Source organism: Nomascus leucogenys, chromosome 3, assembly GCF_006542625.1.
Source record: "Nomascus leucogenys isolate Asia chromosome 3, Asia_NLE_v1, whole genome shotgun sequence".
Classification (NCBI taxonomy): domain Eukaryota; kingdom Metazoa; phylum Chordata; class Mammalia; order Primates; family Hylobatidae; genus Nomascus; species Nomascus leucogenys.
The window spans coordinates 92099782-92118882 of record NC_044383.1 but is presented as its reverse complement, the minus strand read 5'-3'; the positions used below and the strand labels follow the sequence as shown (position 1 = coordinate 92118882).

At 38.9% G+C, this 19101-nt stretch overlaps 1 pseudogene; it reads right to left on the bottom strand.

Moving 5' to 3' along the window:
• Window positions 1-16510: 16510 nt before the first annotated feature.
• On the bottom strand, window positions 16511-18174 carry LOC100584119 (annotated as a pseudogene).
• Window positions 18175-19101: the final 927 nt, after the last annotated feature.

The following is a 19101-nucleotide window of genomic DNA, read 5'->3' as shown; positions in this document are numbered from 1 at the left end:
CTATGAAGAAATACTTGGCACTGGGTAATTTATAAAGAAAAGAGATTTAGCCTGGGCGTTGTGGCTCATCCCTGTAATCCCAGCACTTTGGGAGGCCAAGGCAGGCGAATCATGAGGTCAGGAGTTCAAGACCAGCCTGGTCAACATGGTGAACCTGTCTCTACTAAAAATACAAAAAATTAGCTGGGTGTGGTGGTGTACACCTATAATCCCAGTTACTTGGGAGGCTGAGGCAGGAGAATCACTTGAAGCTGGGAGGCAGAGGTTGCAGTGAGCCGAGATCATGCCACCACACTCCAGCCTGGGAGACAGCATGAGACTCTGTCTCCAAAAAAAAAAGAAGAGAGGTTTAATAGACTCACAGTTCTGCATGGCTGGGGACGCCTCAGGAAGCTTACAATCATGGCAGAAGGCACCCCTTCACAAGGGGTGAGAGAATGAGTGCTGAGCAAAGGGGCAAAGCCCCTTATGAAACCACCAGATCTTGTGAGAACTCACTCACTATCATGAGAACAGCATGGGGTAACTGCCACCATGATTCACTTACCTCTCAAGAGGTCCCTTCTACAACACATGGGGATTATGGGAACTACAATTCAAGATGGGATTTGGGTGGGGACACAGCCAAACAATATTAACATACATTCTCCTGGCCATCCCTGACTGTGTCTTTTGGCACTGGACTTTTGCAAAATAGGGCATATAGTATCCTGGACTGATCAAGGTACAAGGCAAGATTGTAATTTTTCAAAAGGTTTGACAGAAACAAAGGAAAAAGTATACCATATCAAGTAACAAAACAATTACAGATAATCATGATTTTGGATTATAAATAATTTTTTTCCAAGTAATTATAAAAGTCAAACTCCCATACTATTTGTTACCTTTTTATCAAGTCTTACCTCAAGTTACTTCTCCTCCCAAATAATGGCTCTATTAGCTGGTGCATACAGCATAATCCCAGTCTTCTTGCAATGAATCAAGCCTCATGCTACTGTAAGATACAAGGTAAACAGTTATCAAATTTATAGTACTTTGCTGAGCTGGTGAATTAAGATTGCCTGGAGAGATTTTCTACAATAGAGATGTTTAGATCCCTCTTTATCTGATGAAAGACTTGTACTGATTGTGTTTAATAAGGTACAGTGCTGTACCCTACTGTGCAAAGTTCTCATCTTTATATGTACTGCCTTATTTTTACCATTACCAATCAAAAGAAAGAAACTTATTTGGATAACCAATTTAGAGGGGCTTCTTTGAGGAGACTTTCAAGGAATGTTAGCAATATTTAACACGTTTCTGAGAAGTGGGCATGTTTTATTTTATTTTTGTTATATGCTTCCTCATAACAACAATAGGCCTCAGAGACTAAGCTGTTGGACATTTGCTGACTTTGAAACTGACTCTTGGCTTCCTCTGTTTTTTTATGCTGCTGTGGATCTAGAAACTCCTCTTTGGCAACTGCCATTAAAAATGCTTGAATTTTTGCTTTTTAAGGGCTGTTACTCTTTTGTGCTTCCACATGAAAAAGTCTAGAAAGTTTGGTTAAATGGTGACTTCATCCAAAGACAACTAAAATTAACTCTAAATTTTAAAGATTCCAACAAACTCATATTTCCTTGTGTTGGGAAATATTCTTCCTTCATTTGCTCCTCCCCATCAATGTTTCTAACTACCTGGCCTGTGTTATTTTGTCATATGTCATTTCTCACCTGACATATTAGATTTTTGTTTTGTTTATCCCTCCCACTCACCCCACTAGAATGTAACCTCCATGAGAGCAAGGACTGTGTTTTCTTTTGTGCTCTATTGCTCTATATGGTGCCTGGTAAATATTGAGTGCTTGATTAGTACTTGTTGAAAATTTGAGCAATTCAACAAAAGCAACAACAAATGTAACAATTTATTTGCCTTCCCTGAGAGAAAGGTAAAGAATATCAGCTCTGGTGGCAAGTCTGTTGCTAGAGTATTAATTTTGTTTTTTCAATAATTTTTGTGGGTTTTTGTATAGGTAGCGTGTGACCTATATAGGACTTAGTCTGATTTTCTAGCAAACTAACCAAATTTATACACCCAAAAGACTATTCTCCTTCAAGGTGGTACTCTTGAGAGAACACATATCTATTCAAATAAAGCTTAGAATATTTTGAGGAATGTCTCTTTGAAATCACCTTAACACCTGTCAGCTGTGTAAAGCAATTGACCTCATTTCTTTAAAAAAACCCTCTTATATTAATTTTTGAATAGGCAATATGCTTGCATAAATGTATATTTAGACTCCAAATATTTGAGAATATTTCAGATGTCTTTCTTTTATTGATTTCTAATTCAACCCCATAGTAGTCAGAAAACATTATTTGTATGACTGATTGGAATCCTCTTAAATTTAGTAAAACTTGCCTTATTCCCCAAAATATGATCTATCTTAATAAATATTCTACACTTAAGGAAATAAATATGTATCTGCTGTTGTTAGGTGTAGCATTGTATAAATGTCAGATCATTTTGTTGATGGCGTTGTTCAAATCTTCTATATTCTTACTGATTTTTTGCCACTTTGTTCTACTAGTTATTGAGAGAAGGTCAGGAGAAATCTATGACTATCACTGTGGATTTGTTATCTCTTTTGGAAGTCCTATCAGTTTTTGCTTCATGTATTTTATTTTATTTTTAATTTTTATTTTTATTATTATACTTTAGGTTTTAGGGTACATGTGCAAAATGTGCAGGTTTGTTACATATGTATCCATGTGCCATGTTGATTTCCTGCACCCATTAACTCGTCATTTAGCATTAGGTATATCTCCTAATGCTGTCCCTCCCCCCTCCCCCAACCCCACAACAGTCCCCGGAGTGTGATGTTCCCCTTCCTGTGTCCATCAGTTCTCATTGTTCAATTCCCACCTATGAGTGAGAACATGCGGTGCTTGGTTTTTTGTCCTTGCAATAGTTTACTGAGAATGATGTTTTCCAGTTTCATCCATGTCCCTACAAAGGACATGAACTCATCATTTTTTATGGCTGCATAGTATTCCATGGTGTATATGTGCCACATTTTCTTAATCCAGTCTATCGTTGTTGGACATTTGGGTTGGTTCCAACTCTTTGCTATTGTGAATAGTGCCGCAATAAACATATGTGTGCATGTGTCTTTATAGCAGCATGATTTATAGTCCTTTGGGTATATACCCAGTAATGGGATGGCTGGGTCAAATGGTATTTCTAGTTCGAGATCCCTGAGGAATCGCCACACTGACTTCCACAATGGTTGAACTAGTTTACAGTCCCACCAACAGTGTAAAAGTGTTCCTATTTCTCCACATCCTCTCCTGCACCTGTTGTTTCCTGATTTTTTAATGATGGCCATTCTAACTGGTGTGAGATGGTATCTCACTGTGGTTTTGATTTGCATTTCTCTGAAGGCCAGTGATGATGAGCATTTCTTCATGTGTTTTTTGGCTGCATGCTTCATATATTTTAAATCTCTGTTTTTAGGTGCAGAAACATTTAGAATATGTTATCTTTTAAACCCTTTAATATATTGTTATTATTTTGCTTTAAACAATTATCTTTCAAAGAGATTTAAGCAATGAACAAGTCTTTTATATTTAGCCACATGGATACCATTTCCAATACTCATCATTCTTTTTGGTAGAACCAGATTTCCATCTTTTATCCTTTTTCGTTCTGCCTAAATGACTTTCTTTTAATATTTTGTGTAGTACATGTCTGCTGGTGATTAACTCTTTTTGCTTTGCAGATGTGAAAAAGTGGGGTTTATTTCCCACATTATTTTTGAAAAATTTTCACTGGGTTCAGAATTCTAGGTTGATTGTCTTTTCTTTCAATACTTTAAAGATGTTTCTCTACTATCTTCTGGCTTGCCTTTTTTTTTTTTTTTTTAACAAGAAGACTACTTGCATTTTTTTCTCTGAGTACATTTAAGATTTACTTTTTGTCACTGGTTTTAAGTAATTTGATTATGATGTCCTTTATAACTTTACTCATGTTTCCTGTGTGTGGGGATTCTTGGATCTGTGAGTTTGAAAATTTCATCAAAGTTTGAACATTTCAACCATTTCTCAAAATTCTTTTCCTACCTTCCTCTTCATCTCCTTCTGGGACTCCAATCGTATATATATTTGGCTGCTGCCTTTTTTTCCCCCAGAGTTTTGCTCCTTGTGTTTCATTTTGGATAACTTCTATTGTCAAGTCCACCAATCTTTTCTTTCTACAGTGTCTAATCTTATGTTAATCCCATCTAACATGTTTTTCATCTTAGAAATATATTTTCATTTCTATAATTTTGATTTAGGCTCTTCCATATTTCTACTTAACATTCTCATTCTTTTCTCTATCTTCTTTGACAAAAAAAGTTTGTAATTAACTGTTTCAATGTTCTTGTTTATTAATTTTATTACCTGTATAATTTCTGGGTCAGTTTCAATTGATTTATTTTTCTCCTCATTATGAATAATATTTTCCTGCTTTATATGCTTGACAATTATTGATCACATGTTAGACATTGTGAATTTTACTTTTCTATGTGCTGGATATCTTTGTATTTCTGTAAATATCCTTGAACTTTCTTCTGGGACACAATTAAGTTACCTGGAACAGTTTGAATATTTTAGGATCTTGCATTTAAGCTTTGTTACATGGGATCATGGCAGCATTTATTTTAGGGCTCTTATCCAATACTTCCGAGTATTCTAGCTGATGCTTGTAGAATTATGAGGTTTTTCAGTCTGAATAATGAGAACAGAAACTATTCCTGGTCTTGTATAATCCTCAATGAATGTTCTCTCCAGTCATTTTGGGTGGTTCTTTCTTTAGCCTTGAATAGTTTCCTCACGAGCATGTGCTAATCATTACCCAGGTGAAGATTTAAGAGGATGACTCTGCAGATTTCCATAATATTCTGTCTATGTATAACACAGCAACACCTATAAACAAGACTGACTGATTAGACTGTGACTACTTCTCTCTGTGCTCCTGTCTTGGTTTCCCAGAAATATTGACCTTAACTTTCAACTCCACAAGTCAACGTTTCCTGTTCTTGCTTTCAATTTGATGTCACTGGATTCTTTCAAATCAGTAACGTCTCCTGTTTGTTTGTTTGAGACAGCATCTCACTCTGTCACTCAGGCTTGAGGGCAGTGGCATCATCTCGGCCCACTGAAGCCTCAACTTCTGGGGCTCAAGTGATCCTCCTCTGCCTCCTGAGTATCTGGGACTACAGATGTGTGCCAGCATGCCTGGCTAATTTTTGAATTTTTTATAGAGACAGGATTTCACCATGTTGCCCTGGCTGGTCTCAAACTCCTGAGCTCAAATAGTCTGCCTACCTCAGCCTCCCAATGTGCTGAGATTACAGGCATGAGCCACTGTGCCCAGGCAACATCTTCATTTTGATTGAAAAATTTTTCTTCCTGCAAGGAAATTAGACATTTATCTTATTTTCTCTGATTTCTTGACAATTTTTCTTTGGATTTTGGACTTAGAAAAATATATAGATTTTCTAAGAAATGCCAAAATGGAATTCCCACACAATTTCACAGGCTCCCTTGCAGTTAACCTTGGCCACATGAGTAAGTAAATGAATAGAAAGAAATCGTCCAACTTTATTTTTAAAATAAAGCCACTTTCTCTGGCTTTCCTTTATGTTCCCCTTATTGCAAGTATGGGGCTCCTGAGTCATTGTAGATAATGCTGGTGAGAACAACACATTACAAATATCCAAGCCACAAGGTAGACAGAACTGAAGTCCCTGAATATTGCTTACTTTCTTTGCTTTATGTATGTACCTGCAGTTTTTTAGGAAGGCTTATATTTTTGTGTTTACTGATTACGTTTATAATGATCCCCCCTATTTTTTAATCTTACAATAGTTTTTGCAGTTGTATCATTCCTATTTTATCAAATCATTCACATTCTATTTTGTCCCTGTCAAATATATTAAGTGTTTGTTTCCTGTCCAACCACCATAGTTTTCCCTGTTATCCTTTTGTTGGCTGTAGTTTATTATCTAATAGTCTCCTCAAAAAAGGCTCATGGGGAAAATATTCTTTCAGTTCTAGAAAGCTGTTTGCATCCTTTATTCTTGCTGACTGTGAAGTCTCTTAGGACTACATTTTCTTTCTTTGAATATTGGCAAGAGTTATTAATCTGTTATCTTTTGCATAGAATATTGAACTCAGCCTGTTTTTGCTCCCTTATAAGTGAGTTCTTTCTGCCTGGCTGTGCAAAGAATTCTTTCTTTATTTGAAGGCCAATAAGTGTATCATGATATGTTATAGTGTCATTACTCTGGATCTGTTATTCCTGATACATGTTTTAATTGCAGGAAAAGTTTCTTCAGTTAAATCTGTAGATTTTTGTTACGTCCCATTATTTTGTTTTTCTTCTTTTGGAATGATAATTTTGAGTATGTTTGATATCCTTCTATATCTATGATTTTTCTATTGTTCTTTAAAAATTTATTTTATTTTATGTTTCTGATTTTTTTAGTGTCTATGCTCTATGTACCTTACTGTGCTTTCCAGAAGGTTGATTCTTCTATGTCTTGATTGGAATAAAAGGAAGTTATGTGCATTATTAGAAGCAATATACAAAGAGAGAGCAAAGAAAAGTAGCTCAGATCCAAGAAAGATAAAATTAAGGTAAGGATGACGGAGTGTGGGAATGCAGCAGGAATCATGAGAATCCTAATTCTTAATGTTAATCTCTTCCTACCTTTTTATCATAACCTTTGGAATAACTCTACCAACCTTCCCAGGGACCCACAAACAATACTGAAATCTCAGGAGTGTCTTTCTTTAAAGAGAATATGCCCAAGGAAAGGAACAATATTAGCTGACATGTTAGCCCAAAATTACCATTATAATTTAGACTCACTTTCTTAGAGGTTGTAATAGAACATGATAATTTTCAAAGTGAAAATGAAAAGGAATAGGAAATCATATTTTGGTTTTGGATATACCTACCATTCTTTTTATTTTTAGGAATTATATAAGGATAGAACATTCCTTCAGAGAGAATGAGAAAGACAATAATAAGAATGGGGTCTATACATGTAATTCGTGTATACATATCTTTAGAGATGAAAGAAGAAAATATTTATAGCATCATTAAGCTAAACCAAGGATATTATTTAAAACCCTCACACACTTATTGCTCAAGTGAGTCTATTTATTGTTAGAGTGATGACCCAGGAGGCGGGGCCATGTGGACAGAAATTAAACCATGCACCACATGTCTTTATATAGCAGGGAACTAGTAGAACTCATATATCACTTCAAGTTATCTGAAAGTCATTTGACGTAAACCAATAAAAATGGTTTTACATTTGAAATAGTCAACATTGACATACTTATAATTGCCCATGATTCAGGGTATTTATAAATAATGGTTCTTATTATGCAATATGATTGAGATGGCCAAAAGCAAAGACATTTCATCATAAGTGACATAAATTTCAACTAGTCTTTGCAAAAAAATCTTATATTTTTTAACAGGGCTTTCAAAGTTCATCATTCCCAATCTAAATATTTTCTGTTCTCTGAGTGCATTTCCATATACAGTCCTTTATTGCTCCTTTGCTTCTTCATTTGTTCAACAAATATTCATTGAGGGCCTACTGTATGTAATGTTGTGGGGCTAAATTAGATAAAGCCCTTGTTCACATGAAGTTTATATTCCATTGTGAGAGGTAGAACAAGGAGCCAGCCAGCCAACCATCTGATGTCAGCTTTGTACTAAGAATAACAAGCCTGGATAGAAACAGAGCTATGGGAGAGGGGGTATTGTCTCAGATAATGTGGTCAGAGAAGATTTCTCTGAAGGAATGAGCAACATCTTAAATGAGAATAACTGGGAAAGTGTGTTCCTGGCAGAGGGAACCCTAAGTCCAAATCTCTACGTGTGGGAACATACTAGATACTCTGGGTATAGCCAGGAGGCTGCACAGGCTAAGAAAGCAAGTGCCATCAGAGAGTTGAAGAGGTTGGAGAAGGTCATATAAAAAGGTCATGGGTCATATAAGATCTTGCAGGCCATGACAAGTGCTGTGAATTTTATTCTATGGAGATAACGGATTTATATCTATAAAAGACACTGAGAGGTTCTGAGCAGAAGAGTTCTATGACATAATTCGCATTCCAAGGATGGTAGAGATAAGAGGTGGTGAGCGTTTTTCACATACAGGTCGTGTTTTGAAGATTATAGCCAATAGGTCATGTTTTGAAGATTACAGCCAATAGGATATGCTGTTAGATTAAATGTCATTGTATGACAGAAAGAATAGTCTAGGACAATCCCAGTTTTCAGCCTAAGTGCATGGTTGAATTTGGGAACCATTCACTGAGAAGCAGAAGATGGAAGAAAGGGTTGGATGACAGGGCTTGAACGAGTTCAGTTATGACATGTTAAAGTGAGATACCTATTAGATACTGAGCAGGAGAGGTTGAGTAGACAGTTTGATGTCAAGGAATTCAGTGGAGGGTTCAAGGCTGGAGATAATAATCTGGGAATTTCTTCATATACAGGCTATCTAAAGCCATGGGATTAGACAAGGTCATGTGAGATGTGAGCTTAGATAAAAGAAGATAATGTACAAGGATTGAATCCTGAGATATGATAGCACTTCGAGTTAGGGAGAAGAGGTGAGTCCCACATCAAAGACAGGAGAGGAAGAAAACCAGGAGGATGGCACCAGAGAAACTAAAGGAGAAAAATGTTTTAAGAAGATCAGAGCAGCTTTTAAAAGTGAAAAGTTGAAAAGTGCGTAATTGCGCTATGGTTATAAAAGTTGGTATTATTAGACGAAGCTATGTGAAAGTACTTAGGAGCCCTCTGAACTATTTTTGCAACTTCTGTGAGTCTAAAAGTATTTCAAAGCAGACATTTAAAAAAATAGTTAAAAGCAGTTTTAAGAAAAGGAGCAAACAAATGCTGCTGAGAAGTCAGTGAAGAACAGGACTTGGAGTTCAGTGTTTAATTTGGCAACATGGAGCTCATTCATTAATGACCTTGCTAAGAGCAATTTCATGGAGTAGTGAGAACAAAAGTTTGATGTGAGTGTTTTCGAGAGAATGGGAAATGAGTATGTCAAGATAGTGAGTACAGACCATTTTTTGGAGGATTTTTACTGTAAGAGAGAACAAGGAAATATGCAGTATGTGGAGGTGCAAATGGGGCCAGGGAGCATTTTAAAACATAGTTAAAAGTTGAAATTCCAGTTGCTTAAGTCTGTGTATTTCACTAACCACTTTTTTTTATTGTAATCTATTAAATCATTTAATTCTATATTAGTTGATAATGGAATTTTCTTTTGCCATTCATGAGTTTTCTTCTATTCCCTCTAAATTATAATTTAGTTTCTATAAACTTAATTCCTCGGGCTTTATCCTGTTATCTATCACTTTTGAGGTAGTTTGCATCATTCAAAGTACTTGTCTGGTGCTGTCTTCCATGAGCTATTTTCTGTCCAGGGAAATATACAACTAACTCTTCTCAACAATTTTAGAATTCCATGAACATTGTCACCTTTCATAGACATGAGGTTCAGATTTGTGTGCTTGTGTATGTGCTCAGCAGTCAATCAACAAAGTTCATTTAGAAGCCATCGTGGAAGGAATATGCTCTGGGTGTCGTGAGGATACAAAGGGATGGAGCATTTGAAGGGCCATGTGCATTTCATGACTAAAGAAGCCTGAGCACTCTGGCTAGCTGTGGTTATGGCTCAGCTTAATGGGCTGACTCATTTCTGTGGCTGCTTTATAATTTTGTATCTCAAAGGGCCACCGTTCCTAAATACCTCCTGTCTCCTTCAGCGTCTCCTGCCGACACTTGTAACTAAAATCAAATAGTCACGGCAAAGCCATGCTTTTTAAGTGGCAATGCACACACCAATTACCTAAGTGTAGAGCAGGAAGATACAGAGACTGCCCCCCGCCCCACCCCCCACCCCAATTGCTGGTCAGAAAGATCCAGCAACAACAAAAGACAAAGCATCCTGTTTCACAAAGCACATTAAACAGAGCAAACAGGCTTCTAACCCAATGGTTTAATTACAGTATAGGGCATTGTGGCAAACCATGCTTAGCCTTTCAAACCACTCGTGTGTTTCTCAATAAAAAGGAAAGCTCACCCAAAACCCTCACAAAGCTTCTCACACCCTGAGAAACCAATGGTGTCAGAGAACACTGTTCTGTTGGTTTTCTTCTTCAGTTCCCAAACTATCTCAACTTAGGAGAGTTAACTCAAACATGAGGAATTCATGTATGGTTTTTTTCCTTTGTCTTCTAGCCAGTCTGACTGTCTGTCCTAACTTCATGCATCCCACTCGCTCCACTTTATTTAGAGTTTTTTGTGCAGGGAGCTTTAGGTAGAAGTTTTTGAACTAATCATCTCATCAGTTCAAGCCTCATTAACATCATCAGTCCAATCAAGGCCTCTATAAGTCATGATTTATTTTTCTTTTTCCCCCTCCGCAAGCAGTCACTCTAGAGTACTTAATATGTCTTCTAATATGTATACAGATTTTAAGAATATTTTGTGTATGTATGTGTTTTTAAACAATTATTTCAATAGCTTTTGGAGAACAGATGGTGTTTGTTTAACATGGATAAGTTCTTTAGTGGTGATTTGTGAGATTTTGGTTTACCCATCACCCAAGCAGTGTATACTATACCCAATTTGTAGTCTTTTATCCCTCAACCCCCTCCTACGCTTCCCCACTGAGTCTCCAGAGTCCATTATATCATATGTATGTCTTTGCATCATCATAGCTTAGCTCCCATTTATGAGTGAGAACATATGATGTTTGGTTTTCTATTCCTGAGTTACTGCACTTAGAATAATGGTCTCCAACTCCATCCAGGTTGCTGTAAATGCCATTATTTCATTCTTTCTTATGGCTGTGTAATATTCCATGGTGTGTGTGTGTGTGTGTGTGTGTGTGTGTATAACATTTTCTTTATCAACTTGTTGATTGTTGGGCATTTAGGCTGATTTCATATTTTTGCAATTGCAAATCATGCTGTTATAAACATACATGTGCAAGTGTCTTTTTCATATAATGACTTCTTTTCCTCTGGGTAGACACACAGTAGTGAGATTGCTGGATCAAATAGTAATTCTAGGTTTAGTTCTTTAAGGAATTTCCATACTGTTTTCCATAGCAGTTGTACTAGTTTACATTTCCACCAGCAGTGTAAAAGTGTACCCTTTGCACCACATCCACTCCAACATGTATTTTTTTTTATTTTTTAATTATGGCCATTCTTGCAGGATTAGGTGGTATTGCGTTGTGGTTTTGATTTGCATTTCCCTGATCATTAGTGATGTTGACCATTTTTTCATACGTTTGTTGGCCACTTGTGTATCTGCTTTGGGAATTTTCTATTCGTATCCTTAGCCCACTTTTTGACAGGATTATTTGTTTTTTCTTCCTGATTTGTTTGAGTTCCTTGTAGATTCTGGAAATTAGTCCTTTGTCAGATGCATAGTTTGTGAATATTTTCTCCCACTCTGTGAGTTGTCTTTTTACTCTGCTGATTATTTCTTTTGCTGTGCAGAGGCTTTTTAATTTAATTAAATCCCATCTATTTATCTTTGTTTTTGTTAAATTTGCTTTTGGGTTCTTGGTCATAAACTCTTTGCCCAAGCCAATGTCTACAAGAGTTTTTCCAATGTTATCTTCTAGAATTTTTAGGATTTCAGGTCTTAGATTTAAGTCTTTGATCCATCTTGGGTTGATTTTTGTATAAAGTGAGGACCAGATCCAATTTCATTCTCCTACATGTGGTTTGCCAGTTACCCCAGCACCATTTGTTGAATAGGGTATCCTTTCCCCACTTTATGTTTTTGTTTGCTTTGTTGAAGATCAGTTGGCTATAAGTATTTGGCTTTATTTCTGGGTTCTCTATTCTGTTCCATTGCTCTACATGCCTGTTTTTATACCACTACCATGCTGTTTTTTTAACCATAGACTTGTAGTATAGTTTGAAGTCAGGTAATGTGATGCCTCCAGATTTGTTCTTTATGCTTTGTCTTGCTTTGGCTATGTGGGCTCTTTTTTGGTTCCATATAAATTTTAGGATTGTTTTTCTAGTTCTCTGAAGAATGATAATGGCATTTTGATGGGAATTGCATTGAATGTATAGATTGGTTTTGGGAGTATGGTCATTTTCACAATATTGATTCTACCCATCCATGAGCATGGGATGTGTTTCCATTTGTGTTGCCTGTGATTTCTTTCAGCAGTGTTTTGTAGTTTTCCTTGCAGAGATTTTTCACTCCTTGGTTAGATATATTCCTAAGTATTTTATTTTATTTTATTTTATTGCAGCTGTTGTAAAAGGGGTTGAGTTCTTGACTTGATTCTCAGCTTGGTCACTGTTGGTATATAGCAGTGCTACTGGTTTGTGTACGTTGATTTTGTATCCTGAAACTTTACTGAATTCATTTATCAGATCTAGGAGCCTTTTGGATGAGTCTTTAGGGTTTTTTAGATATAAATTAAATCTTTAGTGAACAGTGACAATTTGACTTCTTCTTTTTGTATTAGGGTAGTACTGGCTTCCTAGAATGATTTGGGGGGGGATTCCCTTTTGCTCTATCTTCTAGAATAGTTTCAGTAGAATTGGTACCAATTCTTCTTTGAGTGTCTGATAGAATTCAGCTGTGAATTCGTCTGGTTCTAGACCTTTTTTTGGCTGGCAATTTTTTCATTACTGTTTCAGTCTCTTATTATTGGTCTGTTCAGAATTTCTGTCTCTTCCTGGTTTAATCTAGGAAGGTTGTATATTTCCAGGAATTTATCCATTTCCTCTAGGTTTTCTAGTTTGTGTGCATGAAGATATTCATAGTAGCCTTGAATGATGTTTTATATTTCAGTGGTATCAGTTGTAATATCTCCCATTTCATTTCTTATTGAGCTTATTTGGATCTTCTCTCTTCTTTTCTTGGTTAATCTTGCTAATGATCTATCAATTTTGTTTATCTTTTCAAACAACCAGCTTTTTGCTTCATTTATCTTTTGTATTTTTTTGTTTCAATTTCATTTAGTTTTGCTCTGATCTTTGTTTCTTCTTTTCTTCTTCTGTGTTTGGGTTTGGTTTGTCCTTGTTTCTCTAGTTCCTTGTGAGCTTAGATTGTCTATTTGTGCTCTTTGAGACTCTTTGATGTAGGCATTTAATGCTATGAACTTTCCTCTTAGCGGCACTTTTGCTGTATCTCAGAGATTTCACTACTATCATTCAGTTCCAAGAATTTTTTGATTTCCATCTTGATTTCATTGTTGAATCAAAGATCATTCAGGAGCAGATTATTTAATTTCCATGTATTTCTATAGTTTTGAGGGTTCCTTTTGGAGTTAATTTCCAATTTTATTCCCCTGTAGTCTAAGAGAGTTGACTCTTTTTGTGATGAATTTCCCAGGTGTTCTTTAAGCTTCTTATGTTTGGATGTCTGGATCTATAGCAAGACCAGGGAAGTTTTCCTTGATTATTGCCACAAATAAGTTTTCTGAACTTTTAAATCTCTCTTCTTCCTCAGGAACACCAATCATTCTTAGGTTTGGTTGTGTAACATAATCCCAAATTTCTTGGAGGCTTTTTTTTTTTTATTTTTATTCTTTACTCTATCTTTGTCAGATTGGGTTAATTTGAAAGCCTTGTCTTTGAGCTCTGAAGTTCTTTCTTTCACTTGTGCGATTCTATTATTGAAACTTTCCAGCATATTTTGCGTTTCTGTAAGTGTATCTTTTATTTCCAGAAGGTGTGATTGTCTTTTCTTTATGATACCTATTTCTCACGATATGGATTCACCATATCCTGTAACATTTTCTAAATTTCTTTAAGTTGGTTTCTACCTTTCTCCGGCACCTCCTTGAGTAGCTTAATAATCAACCTTCTGAATTCTTTGTCTGGCAATTCAGAGATTTCTTCTTGGTTTATATCCATTGCCAGGGAGCTACTATGATCTTTTGGGGATATTATAAAACCTCGTTTTGTCATATTACTATAAATACTTTTCTGGTTCCTTCTCATTTGGGTAGACTGTTTTAGTAGAAATATCTGGAACTCAAGGGCTGCTGTTCAGATTTTTTCATCCCACGAGGTGATCCCTTTTGTGGTACTCTCCCACTTGCCCTAGGGATGGGGCTTCCTGAGAGCCAGACTGCAGTGATTACTCTTTCCCTTCTGGGTCTAGCCACCCAGCGGGGCTACCAGGTCCTGGGCTGGTGCAGGGGAATATCTGCAAAGAGTCCAGTGATGTGATCTGTCTTCAGATCTCCCAGCCATGGATACCAGCACCTGCTCCAGTGGAGGTGGCAAGGAAGTGAAGTAGACTCTGTAGGAGTCCTTGATTGTAGTTTGGTTTATTACACTGGTTTTCTTGAATGCTGGTTTTGCTAGCAATGAAGTTGTCATGTGGACAGACTCAAGAGCTCTGGTTAGCCAGGGTGTTGTGGGCAGTGGAATTAGCTGTTGTTTTCTCCTTCTTTGGAGCAGGGTTGTTCTGTTATGAGTTGCCGTAACGGCTTGAGTTGGTTGGCCCCCAACCAGGAGATGGCACTTTAAGAGCGCACTAGCTGGAGTAGTTGAAGGCTGATATAAGCTTGCCCTACCTTGGCCAGGAGAAGCACTCGGGTTTTGCCAGCAATGGGCAGGGCCATAGAGCTCCCAAGACTTTATGTTTTTTGTCTTCAGCTACCAGGGTGGGTAGAGAAAAACCATCAGGCTGGGGCAGGGTTAGGTGGATCTGAACTCAGAATCTCCTTGGGCAGGGCTTGCCTCGGTCACTGTTCGTGGCCAAGGATGGGAGGTGTTTCTCCAGCCAATAGAGTTATGTTCCCAGTGGGATTGTGGTTGCCTCTGCTGCATCTTACAGGTCACCAGGGAAGTGGGGGGAAACCAGCAGTGACAGGCTTCACCTAGCTCCCACACAGCCAGCAAGGCCAGTCTCACTCCCGCCATACCCCACCAACATCCTAAAGTTTATATCCAGGCAGTTGGTCACCAGGGCTGAAATCTTGCCCCAGGCTACAAGCCTCCCCGCTGAGAAAGTAAACAGTCTCAGGCCTTGCCCCTCCCTGCATGCCTGCCTGCACCATGTGCTGTGGCTTCTGCACTTGTATCTACACTTCCCATTTGCAGTACCCCTGCCCCTGATCTGCTTAGGAAAATTCATGCTCAGTCAAAATTATTACAAAGTTCAGCTAGAAGCTTCCTTCACCCTGTGGCCCCTCCCCAGTTCCACTGGCTTCTGTTGCTGTCCCCGAGGACTGCTGTAAGATGAAGCCAGGGATGGTTTCCCTGGGCTCTAGCTGGGGACCAGGAGTACCTACAGGGCTTTTCCTGCTGCTGCTTCTACTTTTATATTTTGCTCAACTCGAAATCCATTTCCATTATAGGTAAGGTTAAATCCTCCTGTGATCTGGATTTTCAGGTTCCCCAATGGGGATGTGTGTTCAGAGGCAGACTTTTCCCTTCTCACACTTGGGGAACTCACAATTTTTTGGCTGTCTCACGGAGTTTATAGCAGCAAACTGCTTCTTTCTCTATATGTATGTGATAGTTAATACTAAGTGTCAACTTGATTGGATTGAAGGATCCAAAGTATTGATCCTGGGTGTGTCTGTGAGGGTGTTGCCAAAGGAGATTAACATTTGAGTCAGTGGGCTGGGAAAGGCAGACACACCCTTACTCTGGGTGAGCACCATCTAATCAGCTGCCAGCATGGCTAGAATATAAAGCAGGCAGAAAAATGTGAAAAGACTAGACTGGCCTAGGCTCCCAATGTACACCTTTCTCCCATATTGGATGCTTCCTGCTCTCGAACTTCGGACTCCATGTTGTTCAGTTTTGGGACTCAGACTGGCTTCCTTGCCCCTCAGCTTGCAGACAGCCTATTGTGAGACCTTCTGATCATGTGAGTTAATACTTAATAAGCTCCCTTTGATATCTATCTATCCTATTAGTTCTGTCCCTCTAGTGAACCCTACAATGTGTGTGTTTTTATTTATTTTATTTTTTTAACCTTCCAAAGTTTAATCAATCAACTCCTTAGAAGCAAAATCTAACCATTACTTCAAATATTCTAAAATTCAACAGAGTAAAATCTCAAATTACTTTCTCATCTTCCTAATTCTAACTTTAAAAGGAGTCCCTCCATGAAGTGTCTGCATTTCCATGAGGATGCCAGGGAGGACTCATTGATTTTCACACTGGATAATGTTGAACTGCTCCAGTTTCAGAGACTCATGAAAAAGAGGATTCAGTATGTTAAAACGTTCACATCCCCAAGTTAAAAATGGAGACTGAATAAAACAGCATCCATATTTCTGGAGAAAAATCAGTACACATGTCACTTCTGTTACAGAAATCCATTTACAGCATCTGTCCTGCTCCATGGAAGCGACTGGTCTCAGGCATCTCCAGCTTCACCACCTCATTGCACACATGGGAGGCCTGGAAGGCTTTGAGCAGAAGCCAAGGTCCCATCAAGGTTCCAGACTTTCAGTGCCCCCTTTGTTTTCATTGAGTCTGGGCTGTTTTAGCTCTGCAGGACTGCCCTGAGTGTTTCCAGGCATCTCCTACTAAATTCTTCTGCAGAAGGGGTGGAAATTACATTGATTGGTACAGACTTTGGTGGAGTGTCTGTCTTTAAGGGTATTAAGTTTATTCTCCGGGGTGTTGTCTTGCTCCAGGATTGCAATGTGTTCAGAGTGACCCTCCGGGATGGATGGGCTTTTGTGTTTTAACTACTGGGTGGCAGGGTCTTCTTCTCTGAAGGCCTCGGCAAGGAGCTTTTGATGGCAGAATGATAGAGGGAGGGTCCCTGATGGCTGTTGGGGCTGGGGCCTGTCTGGCCTGAGTGGGAGTCAAGCAGGGGTTGCTGGGGTCTTGGGTTCTGCCGGGAGTTGTCCCCTCTACTGGTCCGGGTCCTGGCAAAGACCCTCAGTGTGTCTGACTCTTGGTTTTCTTTGCTGTATCAGGAGTTGTCGTGCTCAAAACTGACTTCTGTTTTAAAAGTATTCCAAGTTCACCTTTCTCAAATGTCACAAACGAGCAGTAACTGTCTGTGGAAGAAATGGCCATGAAGGCGCCATCGCTAGACCATGAAATGTCACTGAGGGTGTGGTAATGTGTATTAGACACATAACCGAAAGGGAAGGATTCCTGGGTGTCCAGAAGCACAGAGTCCACAGCAAATACCAGGCGGTAGGGCAGACTCATTACCTCCATACCTGTTTCCACCACCGGCCTCAGTTCAAAGTAGACTGGACAGCTGCCAACAGCAAGAGTGGCTTTTCCAGGACATGAAAGATGAGCGATGGGCCTTTTAAGATTCTTCCTGGAGAAAACGTAAGTGGTGTTCATTACATTTTCACTGGATTCCACACATCCAGCTGGTGTGAGGAGCAAAGATCCATCAGGAGTGAAACTCAGTCTACTGAAGAACAACTTCATGCTATCATCGTGAAACATCCAGTAGCTTCTCACCTCTCCTTCAGCCCCTATTCCAGATAGCATCTTCGAAACATTAAAAACCACACGCTTCTTCTGTATACTGTATATCTGCAGCACCCTGTCACAGCTCAGAGTAGCAACATATTGACCTAAAGGGTCCCAGTTTACTCCTTGGACATAACTTTTATATTACGTTAATTGATATTTTTTGTCCTTTATTGACATCCCATATGATGGCTGTGTTATCCACACGGGCAGATGCCATTAAATTCCCATCAGTTGCCCAGCAAATATCATACACATCTTCTAAGTGGCCCCGCAGAGTCTTCACAACCATCCAGTTCTCCTTGTTCAGCTGGGCCTCGTCCTCATCCTGAAAAGCAATCTGCTCCAGCTCCTTGTTATCATTCACCTTCTACAACAGGATGACAGCATCATCTCCTCCCGATGCTAAAATCTCCCCAGTTGGAGAAAAACACAGGACATTGACGGCTTTGGTATGATGAGCAAGATTGGACAAAAATTCCATGATGGCATTTCCATCTCGTCCCTTTTCTACCTTCCAGATCCTGACAGCGGAGTCCATGCCTGCAGACACCAGTCTGTGCGTCCTCCCGGCCATCCCATGCTGGAAGTCCAGGCTGTAAACAGGGTCTTTGTCATGCCAGGCTATTTCACAAGTGATAACTTTCATCCTCCTGAGTCTTGACGGGGCAAAACGTTTTTCCGGCACCGTTCTTCAGGGACCCGGATGGTCAGCGTTGCCATCACCTCCTGTGCAGGGCTGTGCTGCTTCCCGCGCACCACAGGCCCCAACCCTACGTGGGCAGGACCCGAGTTTTTATTTTTATTTCTGTTTTTTGAGACAGAGTGCTCTGTCCCCCGGGTTGGAGTGCAGTGGCACAATCTCAGCTCACTGCAACCTCCAGCTACCGGGTTCAAGCAATCCTCCCACCACAGCCTCCAGAGTAGCTGGGACTACAGGGAGGTACCACAATGCCCGGCTAATTTTTGTAGAGGCAAGGCCTTGCTATGTTGCCCAGGCTGTTCTTGGACTCCTGAACTCAAGCAATCCTCCAACCTAAGTCTCCCAAAGTGCTGGGATTACAGGTGTGAGCCATCGTACCCAGCCATGTATGTGTTTTTAATTGTCAATAAATGAGGTGCTATCAATTTCATTCCGTAACTTTATTTTTAAAAATCATCATTTGATTTTTAAGATCTTCCCTCATATGCATGTTCATCCAATAATTCATTGCTTCTAACTGCTTCATGGTACTCCACAATGTGTAGCCATCATATTTGATTTCTCTATTCCTTTAGTAGTGAGTACTCAGGTTGCCTCCAACTATTGCTACAGTGACATATTCTCACATATGTCTCTTTACAGCATATGGTATGTCTCATTTTATTGAATGTCACCATTGTACTTTGCAGATATTGTGTTTTTCTCAAATTGAATGTTTGTGGCAACCCTGTGTCAAGTAAGTCTATCAGTACCATTTTTTCAACAGCATGTGCTCACTTTGCATCTCTGTGTCACAGTTTCATAATTCTTGCAATATTTCAGATGTTTTCATTATTATTATACCTGTTATAGTGATCTGTGATCAGTAATCTT